Below are 6,851 nucleotides of genomic sequence, written 5' to 3' on the forward strand. Positions count from 1 at the left end.
CTTTGGACACCTACACACAAACCATAAATAGAAACAAAATCTTAAAAAAAAAGACTTAAGCAAAAATATCTCCTGCTGAGTGATGATGGTGCCCACCTTTAACCCCAGCAGCACAAGGAAGGCAGAGGCAGGAGGATCTCTGTGAGTTTGAGCCTGGCCTGGTCTACAGAGTGACTTCCAGTACAGCCAGGGCTACACAGAAAAACCCTATCTTGGGAGGGAAAAAAAGAACTGCTAAGTTGCATTTGAACCGTTTCACCCTTAGCACAAAGATGGCAGGGAGTTTTGTTTTGACAAAAAGCTTTATCATTAACATCCAGCACATGCAAAATAGCACCCAGTAGGGACTCACTAAATACTTGTTGAATGAAAGAATGAACTGGGAATTTGAGAATTAGGCAGAGATTGAGCAACTACATATTTAGTGAGCACCTACAATGCACCCGAGTATGTGACATGTCCATTTGTTTGTTTCAGATGAGTTTCACTGTGTAGTCCTACTTTGCCTGGAGCTCTCTTTGTAGACCAGGCTGGCCTCATACTCACAGAGATCTGCTCACCTCTCCCAAGTACTGTGATTAAAGGTGTTTGCCATCATACCCAGCCCATTTGAAAGGTTTTTGGTAAGAAGTCTTAGGCTGTTGAACAGGCTAGCCTGACACTTGCTATGTAGTCCAGGCTGGCTTTGAATTTAAAAGTGATCCTCTTGCCTCAGCCTCCCAAGTACTGGGATTACCGGCATTGGCCCTGATGTATATATACAGCAATATATACAGTAGTGGGCTGTCTCCTTCTACCATGTGGTTCCAGGGATCAAACTGAAGTCATCAGGTAGCAACAAGTGCCCGAACCAGCTGTGCCATCTTACCTGCTTGTGACTTAAGTAAAACTAATAAGGTCCCTGATTCATAAAGAGCTCTTACAAAAAAATATATGTTCATATTAATTGCAATCACAAGAAAGTTATTAAAGCAAATTATTTAATACTCCTCACAGTTCATGTTTTCTGATAGTTTATTTTCATGATGTATTTGAGAAGGTATGTGTGTGAGAATGCATGCTTGTTCTATGGCATGTGTGTAAAAATCAGAGGACAACTTCATCTGTCTGTCCTTGTCTTCTACCTCATTTGAGATAGGGTTTTTGTTGTTGTCCCCTGTGGAGTACTCCAGGCTAGCAGGCCCATAAGAATCCAGGGATCCTCCTTTCTCACTGTAGGCATGCTGGGATCACAAATACCTGCTACTGTTCCCAGGTTCTGGGAAATCAAACTCGGGTCCTCATGCTTGTGTTGTTTTACCAATGAGCCATCTCCCCAGCCTCTCTTACTGATAATTTTATTGGTACCCGACACTGCTACATAGGTGCCACTATTGTGCTTATTGTACAAATAGAGCAACAGGCTTCTCAAGATTAAGTAGCTCAGTGATGTAATGGAAGTTTTGGTTTCTTTGTAAATTCAGGTATGTTATGTAAATGTTTTTGTTTTAATCCCAAGTGTGGGATTTTAGTTTGGGCTTTAGTTTGTCCACAGCTGATAACTGTCTTGTGTGAGTTATGGTCATTGCCAACTGGTAATGTCCTGCCTCATGCAGTATGGAGAGGGGTGTGGTCTAGGGCTCAGAGAATATAAATAGGAGAGCCTAGAAAGAGAAAAGTATGGTGTGCAGTGGTGGTGTGTGGCGAGTGGCAATTTGAAGAGACCAGAGAGGGACAGTATGGTGACTTAGAGACAGACTGAGAGTAATGGTTCAACACAGCAGTTTGGAGGAGACTGCTTGCTGTGTCTGCTGTTGAAGGAGATTGGTATAACCCCCAAAAGAACCCACTGACCTTAAACGACTGGGAGAAGTAAAGGGATCTGCGCCCCCTCTCCCCACTAACCTTCTCTCTCCTACCTAGGGTTGGGGGTTGGAAGGGAGAGGCTTTAAGAAACCACAATAAAATAGAGTTTAAAAACCAGCGCAACACAGTGGGGCAGCGGTGATGTAATCCCAGCACTCAGGAGGCAGAGCCAGGTAGATCTCTGTGAGTTTGAGTCCAGCCTGATCCACCAAGAAAGTTCCAGAACATACAGGGTTGTTATACAGAGATAACCTGTCTTGAAAAAACAAAAACAAATAAATATTAAAAAAAGAAAAAAGGAGTCACCAAAACAGGCAGGGTTTGCATTTCAAAGCTTTTGAACTCAGCAAGAATTCTGACAAACAGGAAGCTAAGCCTAGTTACATGTGATGTGGACCATCAGGAGAAAGACTGGCTATTATCTCCAGGGTAATGGAAGTTGGGTAGAGAGACCATATCATGATGTTTCAGAATTGACTTGCAGCCAGAACAAACAATGGGAAACATGGCTGGAGACTAGGGAGGAGACTAGGAGGAAAGATGGGATCTTCCCACTGAGTTTAAACGTGTTTTCCTTAGAGTGTGTCCAAATAATTACAGAAAGCATATTATGGTTTTAGTTATTTAGGATAGGTCATATATGCATATAGTACAGCATTCAAAAATCACAAAGGAAGCATAAGAAAACATAAATTGGGGTTGAAGGCATGGCTCAGCAGTACAGACGCTGCCCAGATGCCTCAAATCTCCATTAAAACGGCTTTCTGCTACCCCTAGCTATTGATCAACATGCCCAATGCACTCAGTCAACCTCTGTCACAACCCATTTTGGTCAGCACCCTCCCACACACCGAATCAACTTCTGTTTACCCCCTTTTACCTTTCCAGAGATTTACAGGTGAAAACAAATGGGAGAAGACTGTGTATATTTCTTTAAGATCACTCAGTATCAGCATTTTTGTTTTATTGAAACAGGGTCTCTGTAGCTCTGGCTATACTGGAACTTGCTATGTAAACCAGGCTGGCCTCAAACTCACAAATATCTGCCTGCCTCTGCCTCCAGAGAGCTGAGATTAAAGTCATGCACCAGTACAACCCTCTCAAATTTTGTTTTGATTCTCACGACAGACTTTCTCTGTGTAACCTTGGCTGTCCTGGAACTCACTCTGTAAACCAGGCTGGCCTTGAACTCAGAGATGTGCTGGCTTCGGCCTCCCAAGTGCTAGGATTAAAGAACTGCCACACCACTGCCCAGCAACTTCTCTTTTTTATAAAAAGGAAAGAAAACCACATACAGCCCAGCATTTAACTTGTTGGTTTTTGCATGTGTATGGGTGTGTGTAAGCACACTCCTTTCTGCTCACATGTCCATTTCTTAGCTGCCTATATCTTTAGCTTGTGTAAATGGCAGTCTAACTACAGGTTTTGTGCTTTCATTCTTACCACACCGCAAGTTTGAGGGCGATTTTCTAACATAAAAGCTAAGAATGAACTGTGGCTAAGGATATTTTACAAGAAACAAAAGTGCATTCCTTAGGGTCTCTGCCAGTACACAAATCTTGCCACGATCTCAACTTTTGGAGCTTCTCCTTGGAAAATGAAACTGTCCCCAGTCCCGACTGTGGAGTTTTCTGTTCCACGTCCTCCAGAAACAATCTACCAAAAGAAAGGACTTGCCCAAGGTCTCAAGGGGCTGCTATGATTAATTGGGGCTGCCTTCTTGATTGCCCACTTAAGAGGAACAAAAGTTATTATCTTTGTAGCTTCCTCAAACCATTCCCAAGGTTTGTATTTTTCTGGTTCTCTTGAAAATCATGGCTAAAGGGTGTCCTGTCTTTAAAAGACTGTCTGCCACAGGTGAATTGTAAGAAACCGTCTCCCTCTGCTGGCAACAGTCTGTAACTACATGGCTGAAAACTACCGAGATCTTTATAGTTGGTGTTAGAGTTTCATTCACTTCGCTGTTTTGAAGACACAAGAGAATTCACTTCAAAAAATATATTCAGAGGCTCAAGAGATGGTTTACCTTGTAACACACTTGCTGTGTAGGCATAAAGATAGGAGTTCAGATCCCTAGCACCACAGAAATCAAAGTGAACAAGAAAGACATCTGTTATGCAATCTCCGGCCTCCACACACATGTACATACATGAAAAGGCACACACACACACACACACACACACTTAAAAATGAAGACACAGAAGACTATAATAAATAAGCCCCTAGAGATCAGCAATACGATATCCTTTCTTCTTTAAGATGGTGAGATTGTCAAATTCTTTGAGTTTCAAACAGTTTGAACTGCTTGTGAGACATCTGTTTGTCAATGACAAGAAGCCTGACTACATGAACTGGAATAAGGGCTAGGCATGGTGGGGCATACATTCGATCTCACCACTCGGGAGGCAGTGGCAGACAGGTCTGTGTGAGTTCTAGCCAGGCCACCCTGGTCTAGACCATGAGTTCCAGGACAGCCAGAGCTACATCATAAGACCCTGGAAAAGGGTGGGGGGCAGGATTCTGGGGTCGGAAACATCTAGGAAATCTTCAGTATACGGGTGAAAGTATAAAGCAGGTTCTAGGTGAGAGCACAGAGGCCTGGAGATAATAAAGGCAGTTTTGATTTGGTACACAGGTTACTTGACTAGAAGATAAAAACTAGTAACATTTTACCATCACAGTTGCAATTAAAATCACTAAAAATACAAACTGCAAAATGTCACAGCAGGAAGCCGTTACTTTATTAAGATTAATGGTACCCTAAAAATATGAGGGGGAAAAACATTCCAAGTCAGTTAACTTGGTTACAGCAGCTGAATGCTGTTTTTAATAGAGCAAACTATAAGGCACATGTCACTGAAATGAAAACACATGGTGTTTGCTTCTTGCCTTCTGTGCTTGGGGAAAGGACTAGAGAGATGAGAATTATAAATCTTCCTCTTCCTCAGACAGGCAAAGCGCCTCCCCACCCCCGTCATGACTCTTAGAATTTTTACGGTGGGTCAGGTAGCGGTTGTGACTCTTCGGTCTACGGTGTGGTATCAAACCTAGGCCTCATGCACATTAAGTAGGTGCTCTACCATGGAGTTACATCATCAGCCCTGAGAATATATATTCTCAGCCGACAGCTATAGCTTTGAAGTACCTATGATTACTTCCAGCTTTTTTGTACTTAGAGAAACTGAGACGCAGAAGTTTTATATGTTTCTTAAGATCACAGGACATGTTCAAACACGATGCGTTGTCAGGAGCCCTCTGACGTACTGAAGAAACATGACACAGGGACACTCTTCAGGAACTGGGTTTGTGTGGAGGCGGGGTGCTGTGCATAGGACAGAGTGTTCATGCATGTGCGTGCTGAGGATGCGCTCTGCCACTTCGGGGCTAGAGAGATGGCTCAACAGTTAAGAGCTTTTGTGGAGGACCTGGGTCAGCTCTCAGCATGCACACAGTGGCTCGCAATCACCCGTGACTACAGTTCCGGGATCTGGCCTCCACCTGACTCGCACCAGGTTCAGATGCACATGTGGTGCACAGACATACACGCAGGCAAAACATCCATATAAAATTTTTCTCGATCTAAAAGAGCACAGCCCAATAATTTTCAAAAGACAGTCTAGGATAGTCATCTATTTTTAATGGCCCAGAACACCTTCAGTAGTCTGGAATTCTATTTGTCTGAGTTTAGATGCAATATTATGAACTTTTTTTTTTTTTTTTTGAGACATGGTTTCACTCTGTCCCCAGGCTGACCTGGAATTCACAGAGATCTGCCTATTTCTACATCCGGAGAGGTGTGATTAAAGGCCTGTTCTAACATTTTTTTTCCTTAGATGAAATTTTCTGACACATTAAATTATGCAAAAAAAATATAAGCAACCACATAAAAAGAACCACATTATCCCATATTATGAAACACAAAGCAAGTAGCCAGAAATAATGATTTATAGAATGGACTCCAAGATTTAATGTCAAAAATGACTTCAAAAAGATGTCAAAAAAGCCTTAAAAAAATCAGGCTTCTAACTTCACTGAGTACAGTACTCCATGGATTTCTTTACACTCCTCAGGTTCTTCCCAAGTCTTTTTCCACTCTGACATCTGCTGGAGATCACATTCTAATTCCAGCTGGCACTCTAGGGTCATCATCTGGGACTCTTACAGGCCTGCTTTTTTTTTTGTGTGTGTGTGGTTTTTCGAGGCAGGGTTTCTCTGTGTAGCCCTGGGTGTCCTGGACTCACTTTGTAGACCAGGCTGGCCTCAAACTCACAGCGATCTGCCTGTCTCTGCTTCCCTAAGTGCCGGGAGCTGTGCCCAGCTGCTTTTTAATGTCATACTTTTCACCATGTTCAGATGTCATATTTTTCAATCTTTTTCTTCTTGCTGCTTTATCATTTTTCTTTAATCAATCACTCCATCCATCACACTGGTTGGTTGGTCTTGATCAATCACAGGTTGATTGACATGAGGATCTGCCATGGTCTAAAGAACCTAGCTAAAAAATTTTATCACAATGGTAGAGAACATACTGCAGCGTTGGATAATTGAAATGCTGTCTGTCTATTTGCAATTTTTTGAGATTTTCATTTATTTACTTTGAGACAGGGTTTCACTATGTAGCTAGCCTATGCTAGCCTGGACCTCACCATGTAGACCAAGGTGGAACTCCAGAGCTCCACCTGCCTCTGTCTTCTCGGTGCTAGGGTTAAAGTCCTTTGCCATGTTTTGTCTGTCTGTCTGTGTGTCTGTGCACCATATGCATGTTAGATGCCTACAGAGGCTAGAAGGGGACATCCAGTCCCCTAGAACTGAAGTTAGCAGATGGTTGTGAGCTGACCCTGGGTCCTCCGCAAGAGCAGCCAGTACTTTCAATCGCTGAGCCATCTCTCCCGCCCCTAAAATATCGTTTTATGAGCAATAATAATAATTATTGTAATAATTTCACCCTATCAAATAGAAACAATACAATGTTTTATGTATGAGAGATAGTTTTAATCCTTTGTTCA

The sequence above is a fragment of the Meriones unguiculatus genome, chromosome 3 (assembly GCF_030254825.1).
Source record: "Meriones unguiculatus strain TT.TT164.6M chromosome 3, Bangor_MerUng_6.1, whole genome shotgun sequence".
Taxonomy (NCBI): Eukaryota; Metazoa; Chordata; class Mammalia; order Rodentia; family Muridae; genus Meriones; species Meriones unguiculatus.